A 25663-nucleotide genomic window follows, 5' to 3' on the forward strand; every position below is an offset into this window, starting at 1 on the left:
TCTGTGACCACTTTTTTGCCTCATGCATAGAGTTGATCAGGCTGTTGACTGTCGCCTGCGGAATGTTGTCCCATTTCTCTTCAATGGCTGTGCCAAGTTTCTGAATATTGGCGGGAACTGGAACACGCTGTCATACACGTCGATCCAGAGCATCCCAAACATGCTCAATGGGTGATATGTTTCTACAAGGTGTTGAAAGCGTTCCACAGGGATGCTTGAGCATTTTCACTCCAATGCTTCCCACAGTTGTGTCAACTTGGCTGGATGTCCTCTGGGTGGTGGACCATTGCCATTCTTAACATAAACCGGTGTGCCTGGAACCTACTACCCTGTTCAAAGGCTTTTAAATCTTTTTCACCCTCTGAATGGCACATATACAAAACCCATGTCTCAATTGTTTTAAGGATTCAAAAATCCTTCTTTAACCTGTCTCCTGCCTTTCATCTACACTGATTTGAAGTGGATTTAACAAGTGGCATCAATAAGGGATCATGGCTTTCACCTAGATTCATCTGGTCAGTCTGTGTCATGGAAAGAGCAGGTGTCCCTAATGTTTCAAACTCTAAGGGCAGTCTGTGTGTTCTAAGGGCAGTCTGTGTGTTCTAAGGGCAGTCTGTGTGTTCTAAGGGCAGTATGTGTGTTTTAAGGGCAGTCTGTGTGTTCTGAGGGCATTCTGTGTGTTCTAAGGGCAGTCTGTGTGTTCTGAGGGCAGTCTGTGTGTTCTGAGGGCAGTCTGTGTGTTCTGAGGGCAGTCTGTGTGCTCTGAGGGCAGTCTGTGTGCTCTGAGGGCAGTCTGTGTGCTCTGAGGGCAGTCTGTGTGCTCTGAGGGCAGTCTGTGTGCTCTGAGGGCAGTCTGTGTGCTCTGAGGGCAGTCTGTGGGTTCTGAGGGCAGTCTGTGGGTTCTGAGGGCAGTCTGTGGGTTCTGAGGGCAGTCTGTGGGTTCTGAGGGCAGTCTGTGGGTTCTGAGGGCAGTATGTGTGTCCTGAGGGCAGTCTGTGGGTTCTGAGGGCAGTCTGTGTGTTCTGAGGGCATTAAAGAGAATAGGTCCCAGTACCGACCCCTGAGGTACACCTTTTGTAAAATCCAAGAAACTAGACTTGAATAGAATCAGAAATCACACGTTGTGTCCTATCTGAAAGAATTCTCAAACTACTTTCAAGAAGCCTGATCCATGCCTATTTCAGACAGCCTTTGAATGATAATGTGGTGGTCAACCGTGTTAAAGACCTTGAAAATGTATTTATTTAAAAAAGAAAATGGCAGCACGATGTTTTTTATTTCTTTCAATTGAACACATCTAAAACAAGAGTAGCGGCTGAAACGGTCTAAAACCAAGACTGGTGCACATTTAGAATATAATATTGCCTAGTCACTTTACCCCTACCTATATGTACATACTGTAGCTGCCTTAGTTACCTGATACTCCATGTACAATGCCTTCAGAAAGTATTTATACCCCTTGACTTAATCCACATCTTGTTGTTGCAGCCTGAATTAACAGGTAATCTATGGCAACTGTAGTAATTTATACTTGAATACCTTGTTTTCTTCTATCACTGCCTTTAAACATCTGTAACTGTTTTGGCCTCATGGTGAAGTGGTTTCCTTGCTCTTCGGCAACTGAGTTAGGACGGACTCCTGTATCTTTATAGTGACTAGGTGTATTGATACATCATCTGAAGTGTAATGAATAACTTCATCGTGTTCAAAGGGATATTCAATGTCTGTTTTTTTATTTATTTTTATCCATCTACCAATAGGAGCCCTTCTTTGTGAGGCATTGGAAAACCTCCCTGGTCTTTGTGGTTGAATCTGTGTTTGAAATCCACTGCTTGACTGAGGGACCTTACAATTATCTGTATGTGTGGTGTACCAAGATGAGGTATAATATACAGTAGGTTCAAAATATAGGTTGATGGTTCTGCATTGAGAATGGATCAGGAGAATCATCACACACACACACACATTACACACACATGAGCCTATTGTGCTCTCTGTGTGTTTAAAGGGGGAAACATGGGCGCCATGTGGGGTACGGAGGTAGGTGTGTGTGTGAGCTTGCGGTGGGGTCTGTGTGTGCGTGTGTGTGAGCTTGCGGTGGGGTCTGTGTGTGCGTGTGTGTGAGCTTGCGGTGGGGTCTGTGTGTGCGTGTGTGTGAGCTTGCGGTGGGGTCTGTGTGTGTGTGTGCGTGCGTGTGTGTGTGTGTGTGTGTGACATATGGGTGCCATGAGGGGTAACTATAGAGGAGGTGTAGAGGATCCTCAACAACCTATTAACACTGCAAGAGGTCTCAGGGGGTATCAGGAGGTCTCAGGAAGTATCAGGAGGTATCAGGAGGTATCAGGAGGTTTCAGGAGGTCTCAGGAAGTATCAGGAAGTATCAGGAGGTATCAGGAAGTATCAGGAAGTATCAGGAGGTATCAGGAAGTATCAGGAGGTATCAGGAAGTATCAGGAGGTATCAGGAAGTATCAGGAGGTATCAGGAAGTATCAGGGGGTCTCAGACACACACACACGCATTGCAGGACAACCTTCTATATTATATATTATTATTATTATCTATTTTTGTTTTATTTCACTTTGTCCTGCATGTTGGAGCTCGGAGGTCAAGAATTTCATTGTACCCTGTAATTACATCTGCAACCCTGTACACGTGACCAGTCAACTCTAATCTTACTGTTCAGCTGTTGGGTGCTTATTGCAGCCCAATAAAGACCGCAGGGGATTTTTACAAGACATAGTAGCAGCCTTTCTCTCTTCCTCTCTCCTTTCTCCTTTCTCGCTTAACAGCCTACTTTGCAACCCCTTCTCTCTCTCTCTCTCTCTCTCTCTCTCTCTCTCTCTCTCTCTCTCTCTCTCTCTCTCTCTCTCTCTCTCTCTCTCTCTCTCTCTCTCTCTCTCTCTCTCTCTCTCTCTCTCTCTCTCTCTCTCTCTCTCTCTCTCTCTCTCTCTCTCTCTCTCTCTCTCTCTCTCTCTCTCTCTCTCTCTCTCTCTCTCTCTCTCTCTCTCTCTCTCTCTCTCTCTCTCTCTCTCTCTCTCTCTCAACAGCCTATTTTGCAACCCCTTCCTTTCTCCTTCTTTCTCTCTCCATCTGCCACACATTAAACATGGCTTAATAAATGGCCTTAGTCATCACGCTTCTGAATCCCTCTGCCTGCCTGACACCCTAGAACGCTAAACCTGTGAGGGTGACAGTCATTTCCTGCAGACTGGCTTTGTGGTTTTATCAGCTTTTAATGAATCACCGTTCAAACACAGATTGATCTGTGGAAGAATGCATGCACACACACAAACACATATATACACACACACACACACACACACACACACACACACACACACACACACACACACACACACACACACACACACACACACACACACACACACACACACACACACACACACACACACACACACACACACAGCATTTTTAAACATGAGCAGGTATGTTTTCGCTCACCCCCCCATACACACACATGAAAGAGTAGTGCCATATTAAAGCCTTCCCTCTGATCTAAGAACAGAAGTTAAAGCTACATGTTAGTTGTCTGCAGAGACATGCATTTAGAGAGTTGGGCCAACTTCGTTCCCTCTGATCTAAGATCAGAAGTTAAAGCTGTTAGTTGTCTGATCCAAGTTTTAGAATTTTGAATATTGTTCTAATTCTAGATATTCCGTTGCTTTATGTAAATATTCCCCTGTAATGTTGAAGAACAATTCAATCACATTTAAACCACATTTTCATGATCTCAATACCAGGGGTGGAAGAAAAATGGCACATTACTACATTTTGTTGATGAAAGTTAGAACGTTCTACCTGTTGATATTATCAAAGGTTTAAAAACAGATATTTTCAAATTGGCAGTGGGACATCCTTTACCTAAACCCTACCCTTACCTTAACCTTACCTTAACCTTACCTTAACCTTACCTTAACCTTTACCTAAACCCTACCCTTACCTTAACCTTACCTTAACCTTACCTTAACCTTTACCTAAACCCTACCCTTACCTTAACCTTACCTTAACCTTACCTTAACCTTACCTTAACCTTACCTTAACCTTTACCTAAACCCTACCCTTACCTAAACCCTACCCTTACCTTAACCTAAACCCTACCCTTACCTTAACCTTACCTTAACCTTTACCTAAACCCTACCCTTACCTTAACCTTACCTTAACCTTTACCTAAACCCTACCCTTACCTTAACCTTACCTTAACCTTTACCTAAACCCTTACCTTAACCTTACCTTAACCTTACCTTAACCTTAACCTTTACCTAAACCCTACCCTTACCTTAACCTTACCTTAACCTTTACCTAAACCCTACCCTTACCTTAACCTTAACCTTTACCTAAACCCTACCCTTACCTTAACCTTACCTTAACCTTACCTTAACCTTTACCTAAACCCTACCCTTACCTTAACCTTTACCTAAACCCTACCCTTACCTTAACCTTTACCTAAACCCTACCTTACCTTAACCTTAACCTTTACCTAAACCCTACCCTTACCTTAACCTTACCTTAACCTTACCTTAACCTTTACCTAAACCCTACCCTTAACCTTTACCTAAACCCTACCCTTACCTTAACCTTAACCTTTACCTAAACCCTACCCTTACCTTAATCTTAACCTTTACCTAAACCCTACCCTTACCTTAACCTTACCTTAACCTTACCTTAACCTTACCTTAACCTTTACCTAAACCCTACCCTTACCTTAACCTTTACCTAAACCCTACCCTTACCTTAACCTTACCTTAACCTTTACCTAAACCCTACCCTTACCTTAACCTTAACCTTTACCTAAACCCTACCCTTACCTTAACCTTAACCTTTACCTAAACCTACCCTTACCTTAACCTTAACTTTACCTAAACCTTACCCTTACCTTAACCTTAACCTTTACCTAAACCCTACCCTTACCTTAACCTTAACTTTAACTTTACCTAAACCCTACTTTACCTAAACCCTACCTTAACCTTAACCTTTACCTAAACCCTACCCTTACCTTAACCTTAACCTTAACCTTACCTAAACCCCTTAACCCTTAACCTTACCTTAACCTTTGAACCTAAACCCTACCTTACCTTAACCTTAACCTTAACCTTACCTTAACCTTACCATTTAACTTAACCTAAACTTAACCTTAACCCTTAACCTTACTTAACCTTAACCTTTACTTACCCCTTACCTTAACCCTTACTTACCCTTACCTTAACCTTACCTTAACCTTACCTTAAACCTTAACCTTACCTTAACCTTTACCTAAACCCTACCCTTACCTTAACCTTACCTTAACCTTTACCTAAACCCTACCCTTACCTTAACCTTACCTTAACCTTACCTTAACCTTACCTAAACCTTACCTTAACCCTACCCTTTATCTTACCCTTACCTTAAACCTTAACTTTACCTAAACCCTACCCTTACCTTAACCTTAACCTTTACCTAAACCCTACCCTTACCTTAACCTTAACCTTAACCTTTACCTAAACCCTACCCTTAACCTTTACCTTAACCTTAACTTAACCTTTACCTAAACCCTACCCTTACCTTAACCTTAACCTTTACTTAACCTTTACCTAAACCCTACCCTTACCTTAAACCTTAACCTTACCTTACCTTAACTTTACCTAAACCCTTACCTTAACCTTTACCTAAACCTACCCTTACTTAATCTTAACCTTTACCTAAACCCTACCCTTACCTTAACCTTACCTTAACCTTACCTTTACCTAAAACCTTAACCTTAACCCTTACCTTAACCTTACCTTAACCTTACCTAAACCCTACCCTTACCTTAACCTTAACCTTTTAACCTTACCTTAACCTTAACCTTAACCTTTACCTAAACCCTACCCTTAACCTTAACCTTACCTAAACCCTAACCTTAACCTTAACCTTACCTAAACCCTAACCTTACCTTAACCTTAACTTTACCTAAACCCTACCCTTAACCTTAACCTTACCTTAACCTTTAACCTAAACCCTACCCTTACCTTAACCTTACCTTAACCTTACCTTAACCTTTAACCTAAACCCTTAAACCTTAACCTTACCTTAACCTTACCTTAACCTTACCTGAACCTTTATCTAAACCCTACCCTTACCTTTACCTTACCTTAACCTTACCTTAACCTTTACCTAAACCCTACCCTTACCTTAACCTTAACCTTTACCTAAACCCTACCCTTACCTTAACCTTAACCTTTACCTAAACCCTACCTTACCTTAACCTTAACCTTTACCTAAACCCTACCCTTACCCTTAACCTTTACCTAAACCCTACCCTTACCTTAACCTTAACCTTTACCTAAACCCTACCCTTACCTTAACCTTACCTTAACCTTACCTTAACTTACCTTAACCTTACCTGAACCTTTACCTAAACCCTACCCTTACCTTAACCTTACCTTAACCTTACCTAAACTACCCTTACCTTAACCTTACCTTAACTTTTACCTAAACCCTACCCTTACCTTAACCTTACCTTAACCTTACCTTAACCTTACCTTAAACCTTTACCTAAACCCTACCCTTACCTTAACCTTACCTTAACCTTTACCTAAACCCTACCCTTACCTTAACCTTACCTTAACCTTTACCTAAACCCTACCCCCTTAACCTTACCTTAACCTTAACCTTTACCTAAACCCTACCCTTACCTTAACCTTACCTTAACCTTTACCTAAACCCTACCCTTACCTTAACCTTAACCTTTACCTAAACCCTACCCTTACCTTAAACCTTAAACCTTAACCTTTACCTAAACCCTACCCTTACCTTAACCTTAACCTTTTACCTAAACCCTACCTTAAACCTTACCTTAACCTTACCTTAACCTTACCTTAACCTTACCTAAACCCTACCCTTACCTTAACCTTAACCTTTACCTAAACCCTACCCTTACCTTAACCTTAACCTTTACCTAAACCCTACCCTTACCTTAACCTTAACCTTAACCTTTACCTAAACCCTACCCTTACCTTAACCTTAACCTTTACCTAAACCCTACCCTTACCTTAACCTTAACCTTAACCTTTACCTAAACCCTACCCTTACCTTAACCTTAACCTTTACCTAAACCCTACCCTTACCTTAACCTTAACCTTTACCTAAACCCTACCCTTACCCTTAACCTTTACCTAAACCCTACCCTTACCTTAACCTTAACCTTAACCTAAACCCTACCCTTACCTTAACCTTACCTTAACCTTACCTTAACCTTACCTTAACCTTACCTTGAACCTTACCTAAACCTTTAACCTAAACCCCTTAACCCTTAACCTTAACCTTACCTAAACCCTACCCTTACCTTAACCTTAACCTTTACCTAAACCCTACCCTTACCCTTAACCTTTACCTAAACCCTACCCTTACCTTAACCTTAACCTTTACCTAAACCCTACCCTTACCTTAACCTTACCTTAACCTTACCTTAACCTTACCTTAACCTTACCTGAACCTTTACCTAAACCCTACCCTTACCTTAACCTTACCTTAACCTTACCTTAACCTTACCTTAACCCTACCCTTACCTTAACCTTACCTTAACCTTACCTTAACCTTACCTTAACCTTTACCTAAACCCTACCCTTACCTTAACCTTACCTTAACCTTACCTTAACCTTACCTTAACCTTACCTTAACCTTTACCTAAACCCTACCCTTACCTTAACCTTACCTTAACCTTTACCTAAACCCTACCCTTACCTTAACCTTACCTTAACCTTACCTTAACCTTTACCTAAACCCATTTTTACCTTACCTTACCTAAACCCTACCTTACCTTAACCTTACCTTAACCTTTACCTAAACCCTACCCTTACCTTAACCTTACCTTAACCTTTACCTAAACCCTACCCTTACCTTAACCTTACCTTAACCTTACCTTAACCTTTACCTAAACCCTACCCTTACCTTAACCTTACCTTAACCTTTACCTAAACCCTACCCTTACCTTAACCTTACCTTACCCTTACCTTAACCTTACCTAAACCTTACCTTAACCTTACCTAAACCCTTACCTTAACCTTTACCTAAACCCTACCCTTACCTTAACCTTAACCTTTACCTAAAACCTTACCTTAACCTTACCTTAACCTTACCTTAACCTTACCTAAACCTACCTTACCTTAACCTTACCTAAACCCTACCCTTACCTTAACCTTACCTTAACCTTTACCTAAACCCTACCCTTACCTTAACCTTACCTTAACCTTAACCTTAACCTTAACCTTTACCTAAACCCTACCCTTACCTTAACCTTAACCTTTACCTAAACCTTTACCTTAACCTTAACCTTTACCTAAACCCTACTTACCTTAACCTTAACCTTTACCTAAACCCTACCCTTACCTTAACCTTTACCTAAACCCTACCCTTACCTTAACCTTAACCTTAACCTTTACCTAAACCCTACCCTTACCTTAACCTTAACCTTTACCTAAACCCTACCCTTACCTTAACCTTAACCTTTACCTAAACCCTACCCTTACCTTAACCTTAACCTTTACCTAAACCCTACCCTTACCTTAACCTTAACCTTAACCTTTTAAACCCTACCTTACCTTAACCTTTACCTAAACCCTACCCTTACCTTAACCTTAACCTTAACCCTTTACCTTAACCTTACCTTAACCTTACCTTGAACCTTTACCTAAACCCTACCTTTACCTTAACCTTTTAACCTAAACCTTACCCTTACCTTAACCTTAACCTTTACCTAAACCCTACCCTTACCTTAACCTTAACCTTTACCTAAACCCTACCCTTACCTTAACCTTAACCTTTACCTAAACCCTACCCTTACCTTAACCTTAACCTTAACCTTTACCTAAACCCTACCCTTACCCTTACCTTAACCTTAACCTTTACCTAAACCCTCCTTACCTTTACCTTAACCTTTAACCTTTACTTGAAAACCCTTTACCTTAACCTTACCTTAACCCTTACCTTAACCTTACCTTAACCTTTACCTAAACCCCTTAACCTTACCTTAACCTTACCTTAACCTTTACCTAAACTACCTTTACCTTAACCTTACCTTAACCTTACCTAAACCCTACCCTTACCTTAACCTTAACCTTTACCTAAACCTTTACCTAAACCCTACCCTACTTACCTTAACCTTAACTTTACCTTACCTTACCTTAACCTTAACCTTTACCTAAACCCTACCCTTACCTTAACCTTAACCTTTACCTAAACCCTACCCTTACTTTAACCTTACCTTATCCTTACCTTAACCTTTACCTAAACCCTATCCTAACCTTAACCTTTACCTAAACCCTACCCTTACCTTAACCTTACCTTAACCTTTACCTAAACCCTACCCTTACCTTAACCTTAACCTTTACCTAAACCCTACCCTTACCCTTAACCTTAACCTTTACCTAAACCCTACCCTTACCTTAACCTTAACCTTTACCTAAACCCTACCCTTACCTTAACCTTAACCTTTACCTAAACCCTACCCTTACCTTAACCTTAACCTTTACCTAAACCCTACCCTTACCTTAACCTTAACCTTTACCTAAACCCTACCCTTACCTTAACCTTAACCTTAACCTTTACCTAAACCCTACCCTTACCTTAACCTTAACCTTTACCTAAACCCTACCCTTACCTTAACCGTAACCTTTACCTAAACCCTACCCTTACCTTAACCTTTATCTAAACCCTACCCTTACCTTAACCTTAACCTTTACCTAAACCCTACCCTTTACCTAAACCCTACCCTTACCTTAACCTTAACCTTTACCTAAACCCTACCCTTACCCTTTACCTAAACCCTACCCTTACCTTAACCTTAACCTTTACCTAATCCCTACCCTTACCTTAACCTTAACCTTAACCTTTACCTAAACCCTACCCTTACCTTATCCTTAACCTTTACCTAAACCCTACCCTACCCTTACCTTAACCCTTACCTAAACCTAATCCCTACACTTACCTTAATCTTACCTTAACCCTGCCCTATACTTACCTTAACCCTACCATTACCTTAACCTTAACCCTTACCTTACCTTAACCTAAACCCTTACCTTACCTTATCCCTACCCTTACCTTAACCTTAACCCTTATCTTAAACTAAACCCCACCCTTACCTTAACCCTACCCTACCCTTACCTTAAACTTAACCTAAACCCTAACCTTACCTTAACCTAAACCCTTACCTTAACCTAAACCCTACCCTTACCTTAACATTAACCCTACCCTTACCTTAACCTTAACCTAAACCCTTACCTTAACCTTAACCCTACCCTTACCTTAACCTTAACCCTACCCTACCCTTACCTTAACCTTAACCTTAAACCTTACCTAAACCCTACCCTTACCTTCACCTTAACCTAAACCCTACCCTTACTTAAACCCTACCAGGTTAACAAAGGTCAAATGTCTGTGTCCCCGCAGAACTCTAATTAGCATCATTTTAAAAATCCCCATTAAAAATCTGCCTGTTTAATAAGCTAGAGATATCTGTGGGGGGGGGGGGGTGGACGCATCTCAATCCACTGCACCAGAAAGTGTGGGGGGGTGTAGTGCAGTGAAAGGTGACAGAGATAGAGTGGTGTTTGTCTGACCATGAGGCATGCGGCCTTTTTCATAATGTCGTCTGCAGCTTCCGAACAGTCAGGTTACAACCTATTATGATCCAGGATCTATTATTATTAGCATTATTCATACCATCTGTTTTGAGCCCTCTACGGAAAAATGAGTCTCTCTCACCGACACGATGGTGTCCGTTTTGCTCTACGACCCCCACAACTGCCTTGGGACTCGTCTGAAGTCGGTACAGCCGATCTGCCCACTTCCGTCTGTAGGGTCTGAACAGTTAGACACTAACATGTCACAAACATGAAGGACCCCCTGTTACCAGTTGGAAAAAATGAATGGAAGTATATATGGAGATAGTTTAGTGCCAAAAATAAGGGGATAAATACATGTAAATATATATATATACATGTAAATATATATATATATATATATATATATAGGAAACACACGCATACAGTGTGGAGAACAAGTATTTGATACACTGCCGATTTTGCAGGTTTTCCTACTTACAAAGCATGTAGAGGTCTGTAATTTTTATCATAGGTTCACGTCAACTGTAAAGAGACGGAATCTAAAACAGAAATCCAGAAAATCACATTGTATGAATTTTAAGTAATTATACTTGCATACTATTGTTTGTAAAGATGAACGTGGTACCTTCAGGTGTTTAGAAATTGCTCCCAAGGATGAACCTGACTTGTGGTGGTCTACAATGTTTTTTCTGAGGCCTTGGTTGATTTATTTAGATTTTCCCATGATGCCAATTAAAGATGCACTGAGTTTGAAGGTATACCTTCAAATACATCCACAGGTACACCTCCAATTGACCGAAATGATGTCACTTAGCCTATCAGAAGCTTCTAAATCCATGACATCATTTTCTGGAATTTTCCAAGCTGTTTAAAGACACAGTCAAATTAGTGTATGTAAACTTCTGACCCACTGGAATTGTGATCAAGTGAATTATAAGTGAAATAATCTGTCTGTAAACAATTGTTGTAAAAATTACTTGCGTCATGCACAAAGTAGATGTCCTAACCGACTTGCCAAAATTATAGTTTGTTAACAAGACATTTGTGGAGTGGTTGAAAAACGTGTTTTAATGACTCCAACCTAAGTGTATGTAAACTTCCAACTTCAACTATATATATATATATATATATATATATATATATATATATTACAAACAACCAATGAGCATCTACACTGTAAATGCAGCTGCATATTAAATGTTGAGATTACCGAAATGGCAATGACATGGAGGGGGCACTATTTATTTATTTATTTTTTAAATAACGTTCCCAAAGTAAACAAACAGTCTATTTCTCAGGACTAGATGCTAGAATATGCATATAATTGACAGCTTAGGATAGAAAACACTCTAAAGTTTCCAAAACTGTAAAAATATTGTCTGTGAGTATATCAGAACTAATATTGCAGGCGAAACCCTGAGGAAAATCCAATCAGGAAGTGCCTCTTATTTTGAAACCGTTGTGTTCCTATGCATCCCGATTGGCCATTGAAAGGGAAATCAACCAGATTCCTTTTTTTTACATCTTCCCTAAGGTGTCTACTGCCTTTAGACGTAGTTTCATGCCTTTATATTGAAGAATGAGCGTAAACGACTACATTGCGTCAGTGGCCAGCTGAGGGCTCTGTGATTCTTGCATAAAAGACAGAGGTAGTCATTTTTCCTCTTGCTCCTACTGAAAAGCCAATTGTCCCGGTTGATATATTATCGAATAGATATTTGAAAAACACCTTGAGGATTGATTATAAAAAACGTTTTCCATGTTTCTGTCGATATTATGGATATAATTTGGATTTTTTTTTTTTTTATTACAATTTTTTTCCCGGCGTTGTCGTGACCGCTATTACCGGTGGATTTCTCAGCATAACGTGACCATAAAACGGAGGTATTTTGGGTATGAAAATAATCTTTATGGAACAAAAGGAACATTTGCTGTGTAACTGGGAGTCTCCTGAGTGAAAACATCCGAAGATCAAAGGTAAATGGTTAAAAAGGCTGGTACCCAGACTAGAGACGTTCAGTCCCTTCCTGGATTATTTATATTTAAGTTAAGTTAAGAACAACTTCTCATTTACAATGACGGCCTACCGGGGAACAGTGGGTTAACTGCCTTGTTCAGGGGCAAAATGACAGATTTTTACCTTGTCAGCTCGGGGGATTCGATCCAGCAACCTTTCAGGTTACTGGCCCAATGCCCCTTAATCGATGATCCCTGTTACCTAAATAGTTTTGTGAAATACTGTATCTCTGCACTGCAATTCACCTCTTAGTTGCCAGTGTGTGGAATATAAATGAACTCCATTATTGTTCTATCAGTGACATCATCACTGTGCTCTTTGACCCCTCTCCTCCAGGTAAACAGTGCATGGGCCTGGTGGACCTGGACCGCTCCTGGGCAGCAGAGTCTCATGGGTACTCTGTCAGGGTGATGACCATGGAGCCAGACAGCTCCTCCCCCAAGAACAACATGCTGGTGGGTGTTGCTGGAGGCGGGGCTGGAGGCGGGGACTGGAGGCCACACAGTAAACCAGAGGCATGTTCATAGGTGAATAGTTTCATAATGAACCCGTCCATTGAGATGATGTAGAGTAACTTGAGGTGCGTCTACATCCCGATTTCAATGGTAGAATTGAACTGCTATGGGCTGAAAGGGCTTTACTACTAAAATACCAAACTTTTGCAAGAACTGTCAAAAGTGAAAGACCGGATTCATGTGTTTCACTAAATATAAAACATCTGCTTTTCAGTGAAAAAAACAACAACAATTTTTAAATTAAATCTCTTTAAATATGATTTTGAATTTCATGAAGCGTTTTACAGAGGGGGTTCAAATCACTCAAAGACAATACTCCCTCCGCTCATCAGCACAGATGCATGGCCTTGAAAAGGGTGTGTGTGTGTGTGTGTGTGTGTGTGTGTGTGTGTGTGTGTGTGTGTGTGTGTGTGTGTGTGTGTGTGTGTGTGTGTGTGTGTGTGTGTGTGTGTGTGTGTGTGTGTGTGTGTGTGTGTGTGTGTGTGGTAATGCTGAGGATGATCAGTTCCAGGGGTTCAGTACAGACAACGTGCTCCCCTGACGGCCCAACAGGTGGTTCTATTTAAACAACTACCAACCCTGTCTGTCAACATGGCCCTAACCCTAACCCTGTCTGTCAACATGGCCCTAACCCTAACCCTGTCTGTCAACATGGCCCTAACCCTAACCCTGTCTGTCAACATGGCCCTAACCCTAACCCTGTCTGTCAACATGGCCCTAACCCTAACCCTGTCTGTCAACATGGCCCTAACCCTAACCCTGTCTGTCAACATGGCCCTAACCCTAACCCTGTCTGTCAACATGGCCCTAACCCTAACCCTGTCTGTCAACATGGCCCTAACCCTAACCCTGTCTGTCAACGTGGCCCTAACCCTGTCTGTCAACATGGCCCTAACCCTGTCTGTCAACGTGGCCCTAACCCTAACCCTGTCTGTCAACGTGGCCCTAACCCTGTCTGTCAACATGGCCCTAACCCTAACCCTGTCTGTCAACGTGGCCCTAACCCTGTCTGTCAACATGGCCCTAACCCTGTCTGTCAACATGGCCCTAACCCTAACCCTGTCTGTCAACATGGCCCTAACCCTAACCCTGTCTGTCAACGTGGCCCTAACCCTGTCTGTCAACATGGCCCTAACCCTAACCCTGTCTGTCAACGTGGCCCTAACCCTGTCTGTCAACATGGCCCTAACCCTAACCCTGTCTGTCAACGTGGCCCTAACCCTAACCCTGTCTGTCAACATGGCCCTAACCATAACCCTGTCTGTCAACGTGGCCCTAACCCTGTCTGTCAACATGGCCCTAACCCTAACCCTGTCTGTCAACATGGCCCTAACCCTAACCCTGTCTGTCAACATGGCCCTAACCCTAACCCTGTCTGTCAACATGGCCCTAACCCTAACCCTGTCTGTCAACATGGCCCTAACCCTAACCCTGTCTGTCAACGTGGCCCTAACCCTAACCCTGTCTGTCAACGTGGCGAACCCTAACCCTGTCTGTCAACATGGCCCTAACCCTAACCCTGTCTGTCAACATGGCCCTAACCCTAACCCTGTCTGTCAATGTGGTCCTGGTACAAATACATTCCCTTCCCTAACCTTAACTCTAGGACGAGGACAATAACAGGCTGTTGTAAATGAGAGGAGAGGAGAGGAGAGGAGAGGAGAGGAGAGGAGAGGAGAGGAGAGGAGAGGAGAGAAGGGAGGAGAGGAGAGGAGAGAAGGGAGGAGAGGAGAGGAGTAATGCTCAGATACTTTCCTAGTCGCAATAGAGACAGTGTTCAGTGTTGTTTACTGTTTATTTACAGTGTTGTTTACTGTTTATTTACAGTGTTGTTTACTGTTTATTGACAGTGTTGTTTACTGTTTATTTACAGTGTTGTTTACTGTTTATTGACAGTGTTGTTTACTGTTTATTTACAGTGTTGTTTACTGTTTATTGACAGTGTTGTTTACTGTTTATTTACAGTGTTGTTTACTGTTTATTGACAGTGTTGTTTACTGTTTATTGACAGTGTTGTTTACTGTTTATTTACAGTGTTGTTTACTGTTTATTGACAGTGTCGTTTACTGTTTATTGACAGTGTTGTTTACTGTTTATTGACAGTGTTGTTTACAGTGTTTATTGACAGTTTATTGACAGTGTTGTTTACTGTTTATTGACAGTGTTGTTTACTGTTTATTGACAGTGTTGTTTACTGTTTATTGACAGTGTCGTTTACTGTTTATTGACAGTGTTGTTTACTGTTTATTGACAGTGTCGTTTACTGTTTATTTACAGTGTCGAGGATTGGTAGGACGGTCAGGACCCTTTACAAGGGTATGTTTGGCACCATGAGTGAAGGAGGCTTTGTTGCAAATAGGAAGCAAATTCTAGATTTAACTTTGAATTGGATATGTTTGATATGGGTCTGGAAGGAGAGTTTACAGTCTAACCAGACACCTAGGTATTTGTAGTTGTCCACATATTTTAAGTCAGAGCCGTCCAGAGTAGTGATGTTGGACAGGCAGGCAGGTGCAGGCAGCAATCGGTTGAAGAGCATGCATTTAGTTTTACTTGTATTTAAGAGCAATTGGAGGCCACGGGAGGAGAGTTGCATGGCATTGAAGCTCGCCTGGAGGGTTGTTAACACAGTGCCCAAAGAAGACCCAGAAGTATACAGAATGGTGTCGTCTGCGTAGAGGTGGATCAGAGACTCACCAGCAGCAAGAGCGACATCATTAATATATACAGAGAAGAGAGTCGGTCCAAGAATTGAACCCTGTGGCACCCCCATAGAGACTGCCAAAGGCCAAGACAACAGACCCTCCGATTTGACACACTGAACTCTATCAGAGAAGTAGTTGGTGAACCAGGCGAGGCAATCATTTGAGAAACCAAGGCTGTCGAGTCTGCCGATGAGGATGTGGTAACTGACAGAGTCGAAAGCCTTGGTCAGGTCAATGAATACGGCTGCACAGTATTGTTTCTTATCAATGGCGGTTAAGATATCGTTTAGGACCTTGAGCGTGGCTGTGGTGCACCCATGACCAGCTCTGAAACCAGATTGCATAGCAGAGAAGGTATGGTGGGATTCAAAATGGTCGGTAATCTTTTGTTAACTTGGCTTTCGAAGACTTTAGAAAGGCAGGGTAGGATAGATATAGGTCTGTAGCAGTTTGGGTCAAGAGTGTCCCCCCTTTGAAGAGGGGGATGACCGGAGCTGCTTTCCAATCTTTGGGAATCTCAGACGACACGAAAGAGAGGATGAACAGGCTAGTAATAGGGGTGGCAAAATTTCGGCAGATAATTTTAGATAAAAAGGGGCCAGATTGTCTAGCCCAGCTGATTTGTAGGGGTCAAGATTTTGCAGCTCTTTCAGAACATCAGCTGACTGGATTTGGGAGAAGGAGAAATGGGGAAGGCTTGGGCGAGTTGCTGTGGTGGGTGCAGTGCTCTTGACCGGGGTAGGGGTAGCCAGGTGGAAAGCATGGCCAGCTGTAGAAAAATGCTTATTGAAATTCTCAATTATAGTGGATTTATCAGTGGTGACAGTGTTTCCTATCTTCAGTGCAGTTGGCAGCTGGGAGGATGTGTTCTTCTTCTCCATGGACTTTACAGTGTCCCAGAACTTTTTTGAGTTTGTGTTGCAGGAAGCAAATTTCTGCTTGAAAAAGCTAGCCTTGGCTTTTCTAACTACCTGTGTATATTGGTTTATAGCTTCCCTGAAAAGTTGCATATCACGGGGCTGTTCGATGCTAATGCAGAACGCCATAGAAGGTTTTTGTGTTGGTTAAGGGCAGTCAGGTCTGGAGAGAACCAAGGGCTATATCTGTTCCTGGTTCTAAATTTCTTGAATGGGGCATGCTTATTTAAGATGGTGAGGAAGGCATTTTTTTAAATAATCAGGCATCCTCTACTGACGGGATGAGATCAATATCCTTCCAGGATACCCCGGCCAGGTCGATTAGAAAGGCCTGCTCGCTGAAGTGTTTCAGGGAGCATTTTACAGTGATGAGTGGAGGTCGTTTGACCGCTGACCCATTACGGATGCAGGCAATGAGGCAGTGATCTTGGTTGAAAACAGCAGAGGTGTATTTAGAGGGCAAGTTGGTTAGGATGATATCTATGAGGGTGCCCATGTTTACGGCATTGGGGTTGTACCTGGTAGGTTCATTGATCATTTGTGTGAGATTGAGGGCATCAAGCTTAGATTATAGGATAGCTGGGGTGTTAAAAGCATGTTCCAGTTTAGGTCGCCTAGCAGCACGAGCTCTGAAGATAGATGGGGGGCAATCAGTTCACATATGGTGTCCAGAGCACAGCTGGGAGCAGAGAGTGGTCTAGAGCAGGCGACAACTGTGAGAGACTTGTTTTTAGAGAGGTGGATTTTTAAAAGTAGAAGTTCGAATTGTTTGGGTACAGACCTGGATAGTAGGATAGAACTCTGCAGGCTATCTCTGCAGTAGTTTGGGTACAGACCTGGACAGTAGGACAGAACTCTGCAGGCTATCTCTGCAGTAGATTGGGTACAGACCTGTATAGTAGGACAGAACAGGCTAACTCTGCAGTAGATTGGGTACAGACCTGGACAGTAGGACAGAACTCTGCAGGCTATCTCTGCAGTAGATTGGGTACAGACCTGGACAGTAGGACAGAACTCTGCAGGCTATCTCTGCAGTAGATTGGGTACAGACCTGGACAGTAGGACAGAACTCTGCAGGCTATCTCTGCAGTAGATTGGGTACAGACCTGCATAATATGACAGATCTCTGCAGTAGATTGCAACACCGCCCCCTTTGGCCGTTCTATCTTGTCTGAAAATGTTGTAGTTAGGGATGAAAATGTCAGAGTTTTTGGTGGTCTTTCTAAGCCAGGATTCAGACACGGCTAGGACATCCGGGTTGGCAGAGTGTGCTAAAGCAGTGAATAAAACAAACTTAGGGAGGAGGCTTCTAATTTTAACATGCATGAAACCAAGGCTATTATGGTTACAGAAGTCATCAAAAGAGAGCACCTAGGGAATAGGAGTGGAGCTAGGCACTACAGGGCCTGGATTCACCTCTAAATCACCAGAGGAACAGAGGAGGAGTAGGATAAGGGTACGGCTAAAAGCTATGAGAATTGGTCGACTAGGACATCCGGAACAGAGAGTTAAAGGAGGTTTCTGGGGGCGATAAAATAGCATCAAGGCATAATGTACAGACAAAGGTATGGTAGGATGTGAATACAGTGGAGGTAAACCTAGGTATTGAGTGATGATGAGAGAGATATTGTCTCTAGAAACATCATTGAAACCAGGTGATGTCATCACATGTGTGGGTGGTGTAACTGAAAGGTTGGATAAGGTATAGTGAGCAGTACAGTGACCATCAATATAATAAATATATAGTGACCATCAATATAATAAATATATAGTGACCATCAACAGAATAAATTATCTGACACAAGCCACAGTTTTTCTTTCTCCACATTCTGTATTTCAGGACCACATAAGGAATTAATTACGACCAGAAACACAGTTAGAGAATTCACAGACTTACTATGCGTCCTAAAAGGTACCCTATTCCCTATATAGTGCCCTACTTTAGACCAGAGCCCTATGGCACCCTATTCCCTATATAGTGCACTACTTTAGACCAGAGCCCTATGGCAACCTATTCCCTATGTAGTGCACTACTTTAGACCAGAGCCCTATGGCATTCCCTATAGTGCCCCTTTAGACCAGAGCCCTATGGCACCCTATTCCCTATATAGTGCCCTACTTTAGACCAGAGCCCTATGGCACCCTATTCCCTATATAGTGCACTACTTTAGACCAGAGCCCTATGGCAACCTATTCCCTATGTAGTGCACTACTTTAGGCCAGAGCCCATGGCACCCCGTTCCCTATGTAGTGCACTGTCCCTATAAGCCCTGGTCTAAAGTAGTGCACTATATACAGAATAGGGTGCCATTTGGACCGTATTCTCTGAGCAGTGTTTCTCTGTGTCAAGGTCTTATCTCAGGGCTGGTTTTATCTCAGACCATTCTGCTGCCAAATGGGGCCCTGTTTAGTTTAGCTTGGGTGTTTTTCGTTATGTTGTTGCACTCCATTTTACTTCTAAGTCGTCAAACTGAATCGACAAAAGTACATGTCTTATCTGGAGCCAACAAAGATGACTTGAGCAGAAAAAACAAGGAAAAAAAACAAATGTTGTTTAGCGATTTAGATTTGGAAAAGATTTCTCTTGTTTTGTGTGTTCTGGAATTGTTTGCAAGAATATCAACGCGGCTTTTTGTGTTCGCTTTACGTTTTGATTAGTTTCACGTCACGATATCTGGGAATAGATAATACTGTTATCTGACATCACACAGGGTTATTTTCAATGAAGCTCTTTCCAATCTAGATTTCTCCCGACACATTTCCCCTGTGCTTCCTAATGTCCCCTTCCTACTGTCCCCTTCCACACATGTCCCCTTCCCACAGTATGTCCCTTCCTCATGTTGACACTAACTGTCCCCTTCCATATGTCCCCTTTCATATGTCCCCTTCCTTATGTCCCCTTCCCACAATATGTCCCCTTCCCACAATATGTCCCCTTCTTCATGTCGACACTAACTGTCCCCTTCCTTATGTCCCCATCCATATGTCCCCTTCCCACAATATGTCCCTTCTTCATGTCGACACTAACTGTCCCCTTCCTTATGTCCCCTTCCTTATGTCCCCTTCCTTATGTCCCTTCCTCATGTTGACACTATCTATCCTATCCATCTGTTCCCTCGGTGTGTTTTCTGAACTCAAGACAACAAAGACAGGCAGTGTGGTATTAGAGAGACACACAGCTCCTTGAAGAGTCCTGCTTGCAGCACTCAACCCTACTCTCCATCTTCGTGACTTACTTGATTTAAACTCTTTTGGTCTTTGGGGAGCGTAGGTGATTTACAAACATCCTCCAATGGGGTTCTCTCTCTCCACTTCTCTTGGTTCTTCTGTCTCCACAGACCTTCGACTGTTGCTGAGGTCTTCCCAGTTGTATTGTTCTCCGTCTAGAACTGCCCGAGAAACTGCAAAAAGCACATAGAAATGGTCAAATGCATTTAGAAATCATTTCCTGCTATTTCATGCCCAGCTTGACTTAACTCTGGCTTGATGAGATACGATGAGATATGGGGGCACCTCACAAAACCACACAGCATGTTGGGGGCTGTTTAAACATTTTTAAAAGTGTCTGAGATTTTTTTTAAATGTTTTTTTTAAAACACTAAATTATTTTTTATAAATTCTGTTCACGCAGACAACAGCATAATAGCACATTGATAATCGTTTATAGTCAGTGAATGGAGCTTTTTATTTAATTATTAAGCCCCGGATAAAACATGTTTTCAGAGAGGAACATTTGAGCTGGATCCTCAGCACAACGTTAATATCAGGGAGAACAATAGTACCGTCCTCTCGGTCTACACCTGGCATCGCACTACTGTCCAGACCTGGCAACGCACTATTGTCCAGATCTGGCAACGCACTATTGTCCAAACCTGGCAACGCACCATTAACCAGACCTGGCAACGCACCATTAACCAGACCTGGCAACGCACCATTAACCAGACCTGGCAACGCACTATTGTCCAGACCTGGCAACGCACTATTGTCCAGACCTGGCAACGCACTATTGTCCAGACCTGGCAACGCACTATTGTCCAGACCTGGCAACGCACTATTGTCCAGACCTGGCAACGCACTATTGTCCAGACCTGGCAACGCACCATTAACCAGACCTGGCATCGCACTACTGTCCAGACCTGGCAACGCACTATTGTCCAGACCTGGCAACGCACTATTGTCCAGACCTGGCATCGCACTATTGTCCAGACCTGGCAACGCACCATTAACCAGACCTGGCATCGCACTATTGTCCAGACCTGGCAACGCACTATTGTCCAGACCTGGCAACGCACTATTGTCCAGACCTGGCAACGCACTATTGTCCAGACCTGGCAACGCACTATTGTCCAGACCTGGCAACGCACTATTGTCCAGACCTGGCAACGCACCATTGTCCAGACCTGGCAACGCACCATTAACCAGACCTGGCAACGCACCATTAACCAGACCTGGCAACGCACTATTGTCCAGACCTGGCAACGCACTATTGTCCAGACCTGGCAACGCACCATTAACCAGACCTGGCAACGCACTATTGTCCAAACCTGGCAACGCACTATTAACCAGACCTGGCAACGCAGCAGGAATGTTGGCTGCTCCAGATACGCAGTGATTTGCAGAAGATGGGGAGCCATGATTAGAACCCATTAGAAAGGGAGTGGGAGGGGAAAAAGAGGAGGGAGAAAGAGTTGTTTTTCTGTCATGGCGTACCTGGCCTTCCTCGCTCTCTGCCTCAGCGGAGAGAGGCAGTTTGGCTCGATTAAGAGATCACTCTGATTAGGACCATTGATCAGTGCTAAACTGGAATGTGCTAAAAGGATACGACCAACTCTGTGTGTGTTAGATAGTGTGTTATTGTGGAGGGGAGGAAAGCAGCCAGGTCGCTCAGGATCCACTGCGAAAGCAGGACGTCGGGAGATGACTTCAAAACCGGCCACTAGGGGCAACGGTGAGGGCTATTACCGTCAAGTCGGCTTGGGTTTTGCCAGATTGTTCTGAACGGGGATGGCGATAGGCGTAAGCCGTGAGGTCCGAGAGTTGCATATTCAATCCCAGTGCAAAGCACTTTAAAAAAAAGTTTTAGCCATCAATTCTTACCTCAACCCTGACCTTAAACCTGACTTCAACCCTGACCTCAACACTGACCTCAACTGTGACCTTATCCCCCTTACCTTAACCATGACCTCAACACTGACCTCAACTGTGACCTCAACTGTGACCTTAACCCTGACCTTAACCCTGACCTTAACCCTGACCTTAACCCTGACCTTAACCATTCAAAATTAATGCCTTAACTTAACCGCCAAAATAGACAAATGTTGGCTTCTGCAGTGAGAGCTTGTTGTTGAAAGAGGAGAGAGGAGGGGAGGAGAGAGGAGGAATGGTAGTTTACGAGGAAGAAGTGTAGAAGGTAGAGAGGAGAGGAAGGAAGGATGAAAAGTGTCATTTGGAAAGGAAACGTGTTTGTGTGCTGGGAGGAGATGTGTTGATTGTGAAGGAAATTCCGTCATTTCAGGCTGGAAAGCTGGATAGAAATGCTGACCGTTGGGCTCTGGGTGCTTGTGGACGTGTGTCCGTGCGTACACTACATTTATGAAGGTCCCTGTGTGATAGTAGATATCGGTCTTAAAGATCAGTACCGTTCCAGGTCTTGGCTCGTGTGCGTGTGTGTGTGTGTCAGAGATCAAACACACATACATACACACATACACAGAAAGTGGACAGGGACAGAGTATCCCATCCCTAGCTGTCTGTGTCCAAAGTCAAATTCTGTTGTTAGTAAAATTCTTGGCACCTGCTGCTGCTGCTATGGAGAGAGATCAGAGAGGAGTAGAGACAAAGAGATCTCTCCTCAAACAAACACACACACACACACACACACACACACACACACACACAGATCGACTGTTCGACCAGGAGATGGCTTTCATATACGAGGGGGAGAGACCTCTCCTCCCACATAGAACCCAGAGAGACAGGCTCAACGCTCAAGGCCATGTCTCTCTCTACAGATGGATGGAGGACATCTTACATAGGAGGTTCTCGCCTCTGTTACCATTCTCTTATTGGTTAAAAAGAATGAACTCCGTCAATTAACTCCCTCTTTCCACAATCCCCTCACCAACATTACCCGTGTAACGACAGATTTCCTCCTCTTCGTCTGAAGAGGTGTAATGAATTTCCTCCTCTTCATCTGAAGAGATGTAATGAATTTCCTCCTCTTCGTCTGAAGAGGTGTAATGAATTTCCTCCTCTTCATCTGAAGAGATGTAATGAATTTCCTCCTCTTCGTCTGAAGAGGTGTAATGAATTTCCTCCTCTTCGTCTGAAGAGGTGTAATGAATTTCCTCCTCTTCGTCTGAAGAGGTGTGAAGAGATGTAAAGGATGAATTTCCTCCTCTTCGTCTGAAGAGGTGTAATGAATTTCCTCCTCTTTGTCTGAAGAGGTGTAATGAATTTCCTCCTCTTTGTCTGAAGAGGTGTAATGAATTTCCTCCTCTTCGTCTGAAGAGGTATAATGAATTTCCTCCTCTTCGTCTGAAGAGGTGTAATGAATTTCCTCCTCTTCGTCTGAAGAGGTGTAATGAATTTCCTCCTCTTCGTCTGAAGAGGTGTAATGAATTTCCTCCTCTTCGTCTGAAGAGGTGTAATGAATTTCCTCCTCTTCGTCTGAAGAGGTGTAATGAATTTCCTCCTCTTCGTCTGAAGAGGTGTAATGAATTTCCTCCTCTTCGTCTGAAGAGGTGTAATGAATTTCCTCCTCTTCTTCTGAAGAGATGTAATGAATTTCCTCCTCTTCTTCTGAAGAGGTGTAATGAATTTCCTCCTCTTCGTCTGAAGAGGTGTAATGAATTTCCTCCTCTTCGTCTGAAGAGGTGTAATGAATTTCCTCCTCTTCGTCTGAAGAGGTGTAATGAATTTCCTCCTCTTCGTCTGAAGAGGTGTAATGAATTTCCTCCTCTTCGTCTGAAGAGGTGTAATGAATTTCCTCCTCTTCTTCCGAAGAGGAGAGGCGAAACGGATCAGAGGACCAATACGCGGCGTGGTAAGTGTCCATGGTTCTTTTTAATACGTTAAGGTACACATGAACAACTGACTACAAAAAACAATAAATGTGAAAACTCAAAACAGTCCTATCTGGTGCAATCACAGCGATAGGAACAATCACCCACAAACACACAGTGAAACCCAGGCTACCTAAGTATGATTCTCAATCAGAGACAACTAACTCAAAACAGTCCTATCTGGTGAAATACAAAACACAGGAAATAAAGGTCAGATAGGAACAATCACCCACAAACACACAGTGAAACCCAGGCACTGTCATCTCCCGTCTGGATTACTGTACTCGCTGTTGGCTGGGCTCCCTGCCTGTGATTCTCAATCAGAGACAACTAATGACACCTGCCTCTGATTGAGAACCATACTAGGCGGCAAACTCCATAGAAATACCCAAAACCTAGAAAAACACTGTTCGCTGCTCTGGCTCCCCAATGGTGGAACATAGCTGCCCACCCAACTCACGCCCTGACCATACTAACTAAATACAAAACACAGGAAATAAAGGTCAGAACGTGACAAGAGGAGTAAGGATCGGACCAAGATGCGGCGTGGTAAGTGTTCATGATGACTTTTAATAAGAAAAGCACTGAACACTATCAAATACAAAAACAATAAACAAATACCTGAATTAACCAAACCAGTACCGTGTGGCGACAAACACTCACACGGAAACAAACACCCACAAACCAACAGTGAAACCCAGGCAACCTAAATATGGTTCTCAATTAGGGACAACCAGGTAACCTAAGTATGGTTCTCAATTAGGGACAACCAGGTAACCTAAGTATGGTTCTCAATCAGGGACAACCAGGCTACCTAAATATGGTTCTCAATCAGGGACAACCAGGCTGTCTAAGTATGGTTCTCAATCAGGAACAACCAGGCTACCTAAATATGGTTCTCAATCAGGGACAACCAGGCTACCTAAATATGGTTCTCAATCAGGGACAACCAGGCTGTCTAAGTATGGTTCTCAATCAGGAACAACCAGGCTACCTAAATATGGTTCTCAATCAGGAACAACCAGGCTGCCTAAGTATGATTCTCAATCAGGGACAACGATTGACAGCTGCCTCTGATTGAGAACCATACCAGGCCAAACACAGAAATAGAAAAAACATAGAAACACAAACATAGACTGCCCACCCCAACTCACGCCCTGACCATACTAAATAAAGACAAAACAAGGGAAATAAAGGTCAGAACGTGACAACCAGTGTATATTACCAGTGTATATTACCAGTGTATATTACCAGTGTATATTACCAGTATATATTACCAGTGTATATATTCCCAGTGTATATTACCAATGTATATTACCAGTGTATATTACCAGTATATATATTCCCAGTGTATATATTCCCAGTGTATATTACCAATGTATATTACCAGTGTATATTACCAGTGTATATTACCAGTATATATTACCAATGTATATTACCAATGTATATTCCCAGTGTATATTCCCAGTGTATATTCCCAGTGTATATTACCAGTGTATATTACCAATGTATATTACCAGTGTATATTACCAATGTATATTACCAGTGTATATTACCAGTATATATATTACCAGTGTATATATTCCCAGTGTATATATTCCCAGTGTATATTCCCAGTATATATATTACCAGTGTATATATTCCCAGTGTATATATTCCCAGTGTATATATTCCCAGTGTATATTCCCAGTGTATATTCCCAGTGTATATTAGATGTGTATATTACCAGTATATATTACCAGTGTATATTACCAGTGTATATTACCAGTGTATATTACCAGTGTATACTACCAGTGTATATTAGATGTGTATATTAGATGTGTATATTACCAGTATATATTACCAG

The sequence above is a fragment of the Oncorhynchus gorbuscha genome, linkage group LG20, assembly GCF_021184085.1.
Source record: "Oncorhynchus gorbuscha isolate QuinsamMale2020 ecotype Even-year linkage group LG20, OgorEven_v1.0, whole genome shotgun sequence".
Lineage (NCBI taxonomy): Eukaryota > Metazoa > Chordata > Actinopteri > Salmoniformes > Salmonidae > Oncorhynchus > Oncorhynchus gorbuscha.